The sequence below is a fragment of the Hypanus sabinus genome, chromosome 10 (genome assembly GCF_030144855.1).
Source record: "Hypanus sabinus isolate sHypSab1 chromosome 10, sHypSab1.hap1, whole genome shotgun sequence".
NCBI classification, from domain to species: Eukaryota; Metazoa; Chordata; class Chondrichthyes; order Myliobatiformes; family Dasyatidae; genus Hypanus; species Hypanus sabinus.
In genome coordinates this window covers 118,667,958-118,682,695 of record NC_082715.1, presented here as the reverse complement: position 1 = coordinate 118,682,695, position 14,738 = coordinate 118,667,958, and the positions used below count along the sequence as shown (strand labels likewise).

Below are 14,738 nucleotides of genomic sequence, written 5' to 3'. Positions count from 1 at the left end.
GCTATATATAATTACATTAAACAATGCAGAATATGCAGTAGTGATAAATTATAGAGAAAATTCAGTGAAGGCAAACGGATAACTGAGATAGTTTGGGAGATCAAGAGTTCATCATTTAGCATATTCGAAGTCTACTTGGGGATCTGATGGTAGTGGACTAGAAGCTGTGCTTGAACCTATTTGTGCTCTTGAATGTTGGTTTGAGCTCTCAGGAATTTGTATCTGAAGCACCATCAATAACTCTTGGAGACGGGAGGCAAACGATAGGCTTTTATTTGCTGCAAATGTGACCACAACATCTTAGAGACTGAGGGAGGAGCAGTGCCTCCAATCGCCTTTATACAGGGTCTGTGGGAGGAGCCATAGGAACAGTTAGCAGAGGGGCATGTCCAGGCAGGTATACACATAGTTTACCACAGTATCTTCCCCCAACGTCCCTTTCCTGAGTCAGCCAGTGACAATGCATCCAGCTATAAGTGGTCTGGGGTTTGTCAAAGTCAAGACTGGGTGAGATTCAACTCTTGGAGAGCAAGGAGACGGTAGGTGTGTCAAGAGCAGTGTGGGAATTATTGAAGACACATCAGATTGGGTACTTGAGGATTTGTTTTCCTTGCACATTGTGCACCCTTCAAATTTGTTGCAATTTATCTTGGTTCATGGATTTGTTCCATCTTATGACAGTTTCTGGTGTGAGAAGGTCTGATAAAATGTAACTGTGTGACAACAAGCATGTTGTTGAAAACATCAGCTACAGGGCCTCATTCAGAGATAGCCACAGATGGGGAGCTTATTAAAGGCTTCCATTCACCAACAAAACTGTGCAAAAAGAAATATTTCCAGATCTTTCTTTGGAGCTTGGACACATTCCCATATGTATTTTAGTTTGTCTTTTGCTGCTTCTAATTCAGCAATAAATCACGCAGCTGACTTTCTTACTTTTTCTGACTCACTTCTCCGTCTACTGTTCATTATATGCTTGGCTGCATAATGTCAGCCTTTTAGCTCAACCTAAAAATGGTTTGCTGTTTTAATGTTTTTAATGCCCAGGAGCTTGATTCAGGTAGAAAATTGGCAAAAAAAAAAAAAAAATAGTTGTTTTTTAATAGTGAAAGCAATTCTATAAAAATATCACAAACACAAGAAAATATGCAGATACTGGAAATCCAAAGCAACACACACATACAATGCTGGTGGAACCCTGCAGGTCAGGCAGCATCTAAGGAAAAAAGTAAATGATCCACATTTCCGGCCAAAGTCTTTTATTGAAGGGTCTCTACCAGCTGTACCAAGGTACAATTTTAATACAATGTCAACATGGGCCAAAACAGTGAAGAATAACACAGCAAATATGAATATATCTTTCGCAGAGGAGTTTATAATGTAGGAACCTACATTTGTATGGAAGCAACAAGTGGTGATTTGTACACTGTCCTTGTACACCTGGAGAAGGATGCTTATGTGAGAATGCTGTTCTTGGACCACAGTTCAGCATTCAGCACCATAATTCCCTCCAGGCTCAACAAGAAGCTCAGAGACCTCGGGCTTCATCCTGCCTTTTGCAGCTGGATCCTGGACTTCCTGTCAGATCACAGGCAATTGGTAAGAGTGGACCCCTTCATCTCTACCCCTCTGACTCTCAACACAGGAGCCCCTCAGGGTTATATACTAAGCCCCCTCCTTTACTCTCTGTATACCCATGACTGTGTTGCCACCCTCAGCCCCAATCTGCCAATTAAATTTGCAGATGATACTACATTGATTAGCCTTATCTCAAATAATAATGAGGCAGCCTACAGAGAAGCCTACTGTGGTGTCAAGAAAACAACCTCTCCCTCAATGTTGCAAAAACAAAGGAGTCGGTCATGGGCTACAGGAGGAATGGAGACAGGCTAACCCCTACTGACATCAATGGACCTGGGGTTGAGAGGGTGAACAACTTTAAGTTCCTAGGGATACACTTCGCCGATGTTCTCACTTGGTCTGTACATACTGGCTGTGCGGTGAAAAAAGCACAATAGTGCCTCTCTCACCTCAGATGGTTGAAGAAGTTCGGCATGAGTCCCAAAATCCCAAGGACTTCCTACAGGGGCACAACTGAAAGCATCCCAACTGGCCTGGTCAGTCGTATACATATCATTGCCTGGTATCAGGATATTGACAGGATCAGGATACGTATCATTGCCTGGTACGGGAACTGTACTTCCCTCAATCACAAGACTCCATAGAGAGTGGTGTGGACAGCCCAGCATATCTGTGGATGTGGAATTCCTACTATTCAGGACATTTACAGCAACAAGTGCATAGAAAGGACCTGAAGGATCATTGGAGACCTGAGTCACCCCAACCTCAAACTGCTCCAGCTGCTACCATCCGGGGAACGATACTGCAATATTAAAGTCAGGACCAACAGGCTCCAGGACAGCTTCTTCCACCAGAACATCAGACTGATTAATTCACAATGGTATAATTTTATTTCTAAGCTATATTGACTGTCCTGTTGTATATCTTACTGTACATTCCATTTATTCCAAATTACTATAATTTGCACATTGTACATCCAGACGGAGACGTAACGTAAAAATTTTTACTCCTTATGTATGTGAACAATTCAACTGTAGTGGAGCCTGAAATCTTTATCACTATGCAAAATCCTTACCTAGGGTTACTGAGACATGGTCATACAACATGTAAACAGGCACTTTGACCCGACATATCTGGGTAGCTGCAAGACCATTGTTGGAATATTGAGTTCAGTTTTGGTCACCCTGCTATATGAAAGATGCTATTAGACTGAAGAGAGTGCAGAAAAGATTTACAAGTGTGCTACCAGGTCTTGAGGTTCTGGGTTAGAGTGAGAGGGTGGACTGGCTCGGAGTTTATTCCTTAGAGTGTCGCAGACTAAGAGATCAAGATAATGGATGCCCGTAGTCTTTTTCACAGGGTTAGGATATTAAGAACTCGAGGGCAGAGTTTTAAGATGAGAGGAAAGATTTATGAGGAACTTGAGGAGAAATGTTTTACCCAAAGGGTGGTAACTCTGTGGAATGAGCTGCTGGAGGCAGGTACAATAATATCTTTTAAAAGATTGTTGGACTGGTACCTGATTTGGAAATGTTTTGAAGTTTATGGACTAAATGCTAAATGCCAGCAAATGGGACAACTGGTAGGAGCATTTTGGTTGGGGTAGACCATTTGTGCTGAAGGATCTGTTTTTTCTGTTTGCCTCAATAATCCTCTGTCTGTGGCGACCGAGTTGCCAACCTGAGCTTACTGCATTTGCCACCTTTGACCCATATTCCTTTAAACCTTTCCTATCCCTACACCAACCTAAATGCCTAGGAGTCTACATAACTTTTAAATATTCGGGTTTCTGTCCCTGGAACTGGACAACAGTCTTAATTTAGCTCTAGATCTGGCCAATTTAGCTTAATTTTTATAGGCAGCATGGAGACAAAGGCACTATGAGATTCTTGGACAATCTTGAATCACCAAGATATAGAAAGATCAGGTCAAATGCTGGTAAATGAGATCATTTAAAGTCTCCAGTATGAACACTTAGGCCAAAGGACCTGTTTCTGCACTGTTTAACCTTCTAACACTTAACTCCGTCTCAGAACAACCCTCCTCTACAGATAAAGAATAGCTTCTATTTACATTGTATGAAGTTTGGTCACATGATTTTGATTGCTCACGACAGGCTCTCACAAATGGAATGAGATTTTCGGCCTTACACGTGTAGGAGAGGACAATGCGGGCTTGGACAGTGAAGGATGGACACTGGAATGCTCTGCTTCCAATTGGGCGTGGAATTGTTAAATGCCTCTTCAAAAGGATGACTCCCTCAGCTCCCTCAGAGCATGGCACTGCAACAGTTCCAGCTTTTTGCCTTAAGCATCGATAACTTTTACCTCAAGAGATGAGAGTGCTATCAATCAACCCACAGTGGTGATGATAGTACAGGCATGAATGGTTAGACTTTGTAACTTGGTAAGCCTGAGTTTAAAGATTGCCATGTCAATTTAATTCATAGTTGAAAGGAAAATCCCTATTTATGAATAATAATGACCAGAAGAAATCACTACATTTTTGTAAAAAATCTCAGCTTCTGAACGCTTTGTAAAGGAGGACATCCGCCAAACTTGTTTTAGTGTGTAAATGAGATCCTTGATTCATTGATGTGGTTAATGTTGAACTGCATCAGAAAGCCACTCAGTTCAAGGAAAACTTGCCAGTGTTACTCAGCTCTGGGAGAAAAACATTCTTTTTTAAAAAAAATCAGAGAATAGAATAACTTTCACAAACACTTCGGCTTGACTGTTGAGCTACTACCTTTGAGTCAACAAGAAGGTCACCAGTTACTTGCACTAGAGTTGAAATACTTTCTGGGATTCATAGCACCTGATAACGGAGTGACTCAGGACCATTTTCCAGTTAAGTAGCTGATATATTTGTGCATAAACACTCCTGATATCAGACGGCAATAGCAAGTTATAGCGAAGAAAGATGAAACTGAAAACAAATGCAGATACTGGAAAGCAGAAACAAAAACAGAAGAACCCAGCAGTTCTGGGAATAAGTGTTGATAGTGAATTCGATTTAATATTACATGCCTAAGACCCTTTGTTAGAACTGGTGGAACTAAACTGTGTAAAATACAAAGTTAGTCAGCAAAGGGATATGTTGATGAGGACTTCCTTCTTACCAGATATGGCGTCCTGTTTGTCTTATGCCACTTGCAACACTCCAAGTAACAAACTTTATCCACAAGTGCACCTCCTCCTTCCCTTTCTTCCATGGTTTTCTGTCCTCTCCTATCAGATTCACCCTTCCTCCAGTTGTTTATCTCTTTCACCAATCAGCTTCCCAGCTCTTTGCTTCATCCCTCTTCCCTTCTGGTTTCACCTAAGACCCACCGCCTTGTACTTCTTCCTCCCCTCCCCCCCCCACCTTCTTACTCTGACTTCACATCTTTATTTTCAGTCCTGATGAAGGGTTTTGGCCTGAAATGTCAACTGTTTACTCTTTACCATAGATGGTGCCTGACCTGCTGGTTCCTCCAACATAGTGTGTTAGTGTTACTTTGGATTTCCAGCATCTGGAGATTTTCTCGTAATTGTGAACAAAACTTATCCATTGCCTTTATGTGGTTGAACCATGAGCATTGATTTTTGTGGAAATTACAGAGGGCTGCTGCAATTTGCGATATATTGGGTACAAGGATCTTGGAATCTTAAATGGTAGGGAATTCTTGAGAACAAACTTTACCTTCAGCCACTGTTGCCCAGTGCTACTCACAAACGCACATGAATCCACACACCTACCCTACTCAGCCACCTGACTGGCACAGTGGCACAACTTGGAGCCACTGCCTCATCTCTAGATTCAATCTCAGCTACTGCGCCGTCCTCACGCGGGTTTCCTCTGGGTGCTCCATATTCCTTCCTTATCCAAAGATGTGTGGCTTGCTGGGTTAATTATCTTCTGTAATTTATTCCACATGCATTGACGAGGGGTAGAATCAGTCGTGGTGGGGAGATGGAGATTATGGAAGTTTTAAAGAGAAAATTTACAGGGAAAAAAGTAGAGGTATTCATCTTAAAAGCGAGAGTATGCAGAGACTGGAAATCCAGAGCAATGCACACAAAATGCTGGAGGAACTCAGCAGGTCAGGCAGCATCGATGGAAATGAACAATGTTTCAGGCCGAGATCCTTCCTGTCCCTGAGGAAGGGTCTCGACCCAAAATGTCGGCAATCTATTCACCTCCATAGCTGCTGCCTGACCTGCTGAGATCCTCCAGCATTTTGTGTGTGTTGCTGAATTATTGATCTGTGAGCTGGCAAAGGTTGCTGCAGTCAACAGATTGAAATGGCTTCATTTCAACAGATTGAAACGGTGTGTGTTGGTTGATTGTCATGTGTACCAGGATAAGGTGAAAATCTTCGCATGCCATCGAGACAATTAATGCCACACATCATTACCTGAGATACAATATTATGCATTCTGTTTTCCTTTTAGTATTAGATTACAGAGGAAGGCCAGGGGAGGTAAACAAATAAAGAGCAGTTGCTGAAAAAAGGTCGATTGGGAAATCATGGACCTCATCTTTAGCATATGGCAGCAGGATAGGATAGAAGTCCTTGAACCTGAAGGTATGTGCTTTCAAGCTTTTGTATCTTCTGCCCTTGGAGGGGGGGCTGAGGGGGAGAAGAGCCAATGAACGGGTGGGTGAGGTCCTTAATTATACTGGCTGCTTTCCTGAGCTCGCAGGAAGTGTAGACAGAGTCCATGCAGGGGAGGCTGCTTTGTGTGATGGACTGAAACTGATGAAGAATTGACGAGTCACTAGATTGCTCATAATTGTATCATAATCTTCTTGATGTTATATTGTGTGTCCAGGCTAATAAAGGCAATTATCCTGTGGAGTCAGTCATACAGCATGGAAACAGGCTCTTTGGCCTCACTGGTCCATACTGACCGAGATTCCCATCGAAGTTCATCCTATTTGCCTACATTTGGCCCATATTCTACTAAACCTTTCTCATTCATGTACCTGTCATGATGGCTTCTCAACTCATTCCATTTATGGGCTACCCACTGGGTTACAAATTTGCCCCTCAGGTTCCTGTGCAATATCCCCTTCCTCACATGAACAAGGAGTTCCCAATCTGGGGTCTGTAGGCCCCTTGCTCAATTGGTCCATGGCCCTATGTCCTCCAATTCCTGATTCTTCCACCCTTGGAAAAAGACTATACCCATTCACCCTATCTACGCTCTTCCTGATTTTGTACACTGTATGCCATCTTTACCAACCTATCTCCCTGTGCTGACACCTTCAGGGAACTTTGGGCATGTACATCAAGCCTCCTCTATTTCTTAGAAACAATAGACATATCATTCACTGTGCAAGTCCTACACTTATAATTCTTTGCCAAACAGATTGCATCACACTTATCAGGATTGATTTCTATCAGCCATTGCTATGACCATATTAACTGCTGCTGCATTTTGTTTACTTATTATGACGCAGAAGAAGACCATTCCATCTATTGGGTCTGAGCCAGCTCGCAAAAGAGCAATTTCAGCAGCCCTATTTCACCTCCCCAATACTGTAAACGTACCAAACCTGGGATGTGAGAGGAAACCGGCTCCCCATTAGAAAATGGATCTCTTTCAGGCAGATAGCACCTGAGGTCAGGAATGAACTCAGATCCTTGGAACTCTAAGGCAGGAGCTCCACTTCCTGCACCACTGTGCTGCTGGCTCGAGCACTGCCTGCTTACAAAGAAGTTTAACTGGCATGAGAATGCAGAATGCTAAGTTACAGTTACACAGAAAAAGCCACACAGATAGACAAGTAAGGTAGATTGGGAAACAAAGCTTTCATCTTCTAGTGTTTGACAGGTCTGTTCAAGAATCTGATAACAGTAGAGTAGAAGTTGTCCTTGAGGTTGGGGGCTTCAAGAATGGTACGTAGTACCATGTTCATAGGAAAAGAGCCAAGATTTCAGTGCATCTTCAGTGTTTCCTGAAAGCAATTGTGCATTTAGTCATATGAGTGGTTCAAACACCTTGTTCCTTACTGGAGGCACAAAGTCTCACACTTGTCATTCCTTTAATGCTGGTGACCCTGAAATAGGCCCCTGGAGAACAATGGAAGAAAATAATAAATAACAGCCATGTGCCAGGCCTGCAGTGATCTGTGGGCTAATAGTTACTTACTGTTACTACCAGATGAAATATTTATAACCATCTTGTTAACTCTCTGAAACAATGGCTTCTTGTTTTCTTCAGCTACATTGTGTTCTAGTTTCTCTTCCGCACCACAAAATATATATATTTCAGTCTTATCAAATCAAGGACTGTTAATAACAGGAGTATGATACAGCTGGCAGCTTTATCAGGTAAAGTACATTAATTATAAACTGCACCACACCTGTTTATTAATCTATGGTGCTGAAAGAACCTTTGAGCCCTTTGACAGTATTTTATAACCTTGTTGTGATGCGGGAACTCATTCAGGGCAAGTCCACTGGGTCAATGATTCTTTGAGCTTCTCATCGCAGTGGCTGTCGTCATAAACCAGTTTACAGAAGGAATGTTTCGATATTCAGTGTATCTCAATATATAGAGTGCTCACTCCCTATATTCCCATTTACTTCCATTCTGCTTTCCTTTTATTATCTCCGTGTATGGCATAATCTATCTGGGGGGCACCTGAAATAAAAGCTTTTCATTCTATCTCAGTGCGTCTGACAATAGAGAACCAGTAAACCAGATTTAGGTATTCACCTAAAACTTGCAAGGGCAATTTACAGTGGTCAGTTAACCTGCCAACCAGCTGTCAATATTTAGCTGAACTCATCTTCCGAGCACAAAATCACAGAGTGGGGTAACAGGCCTTTTGGCCCACTGTGTCGATGCTAACCAACAACCGATCATTTTAGACCATAAGATCATAAGAAACAGGAGTATAATTAAGCATTTAGGCCAATGAGTCTCCTCTGACGTATTAGCATGGCTAATCCATTTCCCTCTCAGTACCAAGCTATTGTTTTCTCCCCATAGCCCTTCATGCCCTGACTAATCAAGAATCTATCAACCCCTGCCTTAAATATACCCAATGACTTGGCCTCCACAGCCCTTATGGCAACGAATTCCATTGATTAACCACTCTTTGGCCAAAGAAATTCCTCCTCATCTCTGTTCTAAATGAAATCTCCTCATCTCTGTTCTAAATGGACGTCCCTCTATTCTGATACCTCTTGTCGTAGATTCCCCCACCATTGGAAACATCCTCTCCACATCCACTCTATCAAGGCCTTTCAATTTTCAATGGGTTTCATTGAGATGCCCCCCTCTTTCATGAACATCCTTTGAACCCTCTTCAATCCTTTCTTAGATAAGGGAACCAAAAACTCATAATATTGCAAGTGAGGCCTCACTGGTCCCTTATAAAGCCTTAGCATTACATCCTTGCTTTTGTATTATAGTTCTATTTTACATTAATTTAAAATTAATTCATGTTATGCTCCCAAAATTTTCGTCTAGTCTCCCACCCTCTGCTATTTACATATACATTTGGGACAATTTACATTGGTAATTAACCTACCAACTTGTACTCCATAGAGATGTGAGAAAAAATGGGATAAACTGGTGGAAGTTCATACAGTCACATGGAGAATGTAGAAACCCCCAAGGTCAGGCTTGAACCTAGGTCTGTGGCATTGTGAAGCAGTGGCTAGCTTGAAAGTGTGATGGAGATGAGGGGGGAGATGGGTGGAGGGAAGAAGTTGTTTATTAAAACTGCAGCCATTACCCAGACAATGGATATGGCTGGGAATCTCTGCTACTCTTTTATCACTGTTCTATGGATACTGGGTGGCGGGGCGGAGATAAGTCTCGACCGAAGCAGTTGTAAGATGCTCCTTCCCTCCACTAGCCTGCAGGTCACCCTTGGGCAAGGTGTAGTTCCTGCTTAGCCTCCTGATCCGGGCCACGTGAACCCATGAATGGTCGGACGAGCAGCAGTTGCATAACACAAGTCCTGGTAATGGGACAACTGACACAAGGCAGAGAATCTCTGAAGGGTATTGATAATGGCTGGGTACACCCGAATAGTAAAGACACTTCCCAGGAGAAGGCAATGGCAAACCACTTCTTATCAAACCATTTGCCAAGAACAAACATGGTCATATAGATGACAAATGCCTGTGCCAAATGACATATAGTGATGAGGATGAATATGGATCCGTTCGGCTCAACATAGGTGAGGAAACTAGTAGGGATCTTACTGCCCTTAGTGCCTTACAAAAAGCTTCACTTGCCCTGTGTTTAGTAATCACTCTTGCAAAAGTTTCAGAGTTCCAAATATCTCAAAGCCAATTCTATTGTTGTATGCACAAGTACATGTGTGTAGAGGTATAATGAAAAACTTATTTGTAGTAGCATCACAGGCACATTGAAAATGCTAAGTAGCATTCACACAAAAAGAGAATAAATGAAAAAAATAATGCACAATTTTTACAAGAAAGCAGACAATCAGAACAAAAGAACAGTCAATTTTAGTTCAAAGTAATCAAAGAGATTATGGTGTTGCTGAACTGAACTTATTAATGCTTTGGCATTTAGTTTGAGAACCAAATAACTGAAGGGAAGTCACTGTTCTTGAGTTTGGTGGTGTTGGACCTCAGGTGTATGTACCTTCTGCTTGATGATAGCTGCAAAAGGATGGCATGTCCAGGATGGCAGGATTTTGGTGATGAATGTTGCCTTCTTGAGATAGTATTGATGCATCTCAAGAAGGCAATGCCCATCATCAAAGACATAGTACCAATTTTGGGAAGGGATGTGCATGAGATGTATTGGGCTGAGCCTGAAATATTGCCTGTGTTTCTCATCCCACAGAATCTACTTGACCTGCTGAGTATTGCCAACATCTTCTGTTCCTACAGATATATCAGTCTTTACACAGTAAGTCCCATCAAAGTGCTTTACACTGAATAAGGAAGACTCCAGGAGGGAAAGCTGCAAGTTGCCTTGATCTTTGTTCAGGAAGAACAACCTCACCAATGGTGATGTCCTGAAGACAGTTCACAAAATTACTTCTTCTAGCACATTTATTTCTTTCAAATATGATTCCACTACTAAACTACGTGTGATTAGAACTATGATTTACATTTTGATGGTGTTTTTGTGCTGATTGAGTAATATTGTACTTCACTGTCTCCAAGGGAGTTTGATGAAGGTTGGAGCAGAGTACACAGCCTGGAGGTGAGGTGCAGCCTATGATTGGCTCCATTGATTCTCTCCGATTGAGGTGTCGTGCAAGGTTGAAGCCAATGAGGTCAGGAGCAGAGGACAGGTGGGTGTTTGGCGGCTTTTGACCAGTCTTCCTCTCCCTTTCCCTAGCTGCTCTGGGTGGGAAGTGCAGATGTCTTGGGTTTCATGCTGCAAGGGTTGATTGGCAAGGCCCGTGGCTGTGAACTCTTTTCAGGGGACTTTGAGGCTCATGTAGTATGTCCTTCTGGATTCTGGTTACTTCTCTTTTGATGTTTTTCCTTCGTTTGAGAGGGATGATTGGTGCAAAGTGGGGCGCCTTGGCGAAGGACTGGTTCTGCTGCATGCATTCTGTTAACTGTGCAATGGTGAACTGAGCTTTCTTTTCTTTTCAAATCTTTTTATTATATTATTCAAAAATAACACAAGTGCATTGAAGTAACAACACTTACAATGCCTCAAGGAAAAAATTATCTAAAAGATTGAAAATTGTGTGAATTAAAAAAAACCCTACTAAGCAAAAAAGTGAAGGGGAAAAAAAACCCACTGGGGGTACAACCCCAGAGCCGCGCGTCATACAAAAAGCTTCTAAAAATAAACAAACTGCCAGCAAGAAAGAAAAATATATCAAAAAATTTACAATTAGATCATAGAAAAGATCTATCAATTCGCTCAAATGATAATAGCGAGCAAATGAGCCCCATCTCTTAAAATCAAATAACGGTTCAAAGGTTTGACTTCTAATTTTCTCCAAGCTAAGACACAGCATCACTTAAGAGAGCCATTGTAACAAAGTAGGAGCTGATATATCCTTCCACTTCGACAAAATGGCCCTCTTAACTATCAATGTAACAAATGCAATAACATTTTGGTCAGAAAAAGAAATACCATGGATATTTTGAGGAATTATTCCAAAAAGCGAAGTCAGTTTATTAGGTTGTAGGTTAATTCTGAGTGTTTTAGAAATTGTCGAAAAGACTGGCTTCCAGAACTGTTCCAATATAGAACACGACCAGAACTTATGTGTCAATGTAGCTATCTCAGTTTTACATCTATCACAATAACTATCAACATTGGGAAATATTTTAGAGAGTCTCTCCTTCGTCAAATGGTAACGATGTACAATTTTAAATTGAATCAGTGAATGACTAACACAGATCGAAGAAGAGTTAACCAGCTTCAGAATCCGTGCCCAATCCTTCCATATAAAAGTCAAATTCAGTTCCTTTTCCCAATCTTGTTTAATCTTAAGTAAAAGACGCTTATCCCATTTATAATAAATTATGAATTCTTCCAATGGAACCCTTCATCGAAGGGTTCATACTCATAATAGTATCTAACAGGTCAGCCTCCAATATGTAAGGAAAATTACGTAGAACCTGTTTTACAAAAATATTTAACTTGAAGGTATTGTAAAAAATGAGAGAATATTTATTGACTAATTGTTCAAAAGACATCAATCTGCCTTCCTTAAATAAATCCAAAAAAGAATTAATACCTTTTTTCCAAAGTTTAAAAAATTGGATTACTCAAAGAAGGTTTAAAAAAGTAATTACAATAAAATAAACTACAAAGTTTAAATTTTTAAGATTAAAAAAAATTGTGGAACTGGAGCCAAATTTGTAAAGAGTGCTTAACCACAGGATATAGGTTTAAATGAGCAACTTTAGCTAATTGTATAGGTAAAGCAACTCCCAATAATGAGGTTAAATAAAACTGTTTTACAGCTCTCAGTTCCAGGTCTACCCAAATTGGCCAATCATTCCTATCAACCCAATATAACCAAAAGGACATATATCGCAAATTAACAGCCCAGTAATACATTCTTAGATTAAGCAAAGCAAGACCACAGTCCTTTTTCAACTTTTGTAAATGACATTTACTAATTCTTGGTCTTTTATTATTCCAAATAAAAGATAGAATAATAGAATCAATCCGATCAAAATAAATTCTTAATCAAAAAAGCAGGAATATTCTGAAATAAATATAAAAATTTTGGTAAAATCATCATTTTAAATACATGAATACGACCAACAAGCTGGGCTACACTGAATACTCCTGGACTCCTGATTTGATATTCTATGTGTCGTTCACTGGCTTTTTGCCATTTGTGCAACTTGTTCTTCTTTGGTGCATTGGCTCTTTGATGGTTTTTCTTGAACAGATTCCATGGTGTTTCTTTGTTTTGTGACTGCCTGCAGGTAGACAAGCCTCAGAGTTGTATTCATGAATGCATACTTCAATAATCAATGTTGAATCATGTTGAATAAATATCGAACATAGAGATTTTTAGAACCTCTTCTCTGGAAGAGGCCATTGGTAGCGAGACCAACTTTTATTGCCTATCCCTAACTCTCCTTACGGAGACAGCTAGAATGCAGAGTATTGTGTGAGGTCCTGGTCATGACACATTAGCAGGGATGTGATTACACTGGAGAGGGTGCAGAGCAGGTCCACGAGGAAGTTGCCTGGGATGGAGTGTTTTAGGTCCGAGAAAGAGGCTAGACAGGCTGGGTTATGTTTCTCTTTGAGGAGACTGAAGGGGAATCAAGAAAGAAGAGCATAATATGATGAAATCTACAGGGAGTTTTGATGGTAGGAAACTTTTGCCTTATCTAAAACTAGAGGGCATAGGTTTAAGGTGTGGTATAACAGGTTAGAACGGATCTGAGAAAGATAGTTTTTACTGAGAGGGTGGGTGTGATCTGGAACGCAGTGAGAGGGTCGAGGAGGTCACAGCTCTCTCAATAGTTAAGAAATATTATGAGAAAAACTTAAATTTCCAGAGCATAGAAGGCTACAGGCCCTGAGATGGTAAATGGCAATTGGTGTAGATGAGTACTTGATGATCGGAGTATCCTAATGGAGTCGGCAAGAGAGATGCAGTGTTCTGATAGTTACAGTAATGGGCAGTTAATTAGTGTTTTGATCATGATTCTTTCACTGTAAACCTTGATCCCCAATGAAAGTACATTGGACTTCTTCCAATCACAATTACTGAAGCAAGCATTTTATTCCAAATGTACTTAGTTATCTGAACATGCATTCTCAGATGCAATCGATCCCTGAACAGAGATCCTGGCTTCTAGATACTGGATCAGGTTGTAAATTGAACCCACCCTCTGAATAAAACTATTCACCGTCAGGCAGCACCCATGGAGATGGAAGCAGAATTAGCCTTTCAGATCAATGGACATTACAGAGTATTTTCATAAATTATGCATTTCAGTTAAACTGCAGTTTATTCTCGCAGTAGTGACCACTTTCAAGCCAATAAGCTAAATGAGGAAGTCTCAACAAGTATTTATTGCAAAGCGATTCTTGGCAGTCTATCATGGCTCTGATATCTCAAGTAGATCTTTTATAACTTATGTTATCAATGAGCAGTTCTATGTGGCAATTGCTCTGGGTGATGTTAGCTTTACTGTGCATTTTGATAATTTTTTGCTGGCACATCTGCTGGAGTGATACAGATACAGCTCCCTGATAACTATCATTTGTTCAAGATGTTTAAGGATCGCACTGTTAATGCTGTCATGTAATGCAGGATAATGCGTGGGCAATAAGCATGAAATTCCACTGCAAATCTACACAATAAAATATTCTTATCCAACATAATTACTGATAGTCAACAGTATATTTGAAAATTAAAGGTGAAAGGTTGTTAATAAAACATTTTCCCAGAATTGATAATGAGTTACACAGGATGCCAAGCATAGTCCATCTTCTATGGCTTTTCTGCAAAGCTTAGTTCGTCTATTTATAATACCCTGCAAGTATTTTGGATTTAATTTGGACAAAATAATTTAATAATGGTATATTTATATTTGTTGCAAACACCAACTCTTAACGTGGTTGTCAATGTACACAATGGACTCAAAATCAGGCAGTGGGTGGACAGATGCAGTTGATGTATTAACCTTGCTTTTCCAAACATGGCCTTTGATAAAGTGGCAAGTC

General features: G+C 40.7%; 1 long non-coding RNA gene across 1 annotated transcript; it reads left to right on the top strand.

Moving 5' to 3' along the window:
* The first annotated feature begins 418 nt into the window (after positions 1-418).
* Positions 419-10,864, top strand: LOC132400337 (uncharacterized). Its single transcript, XR_009514228.1, has 4 exons — positions 419-539; positions 6,018-6,151; positions 10,407-10,472; positions 10,733-10,864. It is a non-coding gene; the product is annotated as an uncharacterized LOC132400337 (long non-coding RNA).
* The last annotated feature ends 3,874 nt before the right edge of the window (positions 10,865-14,738 follow it).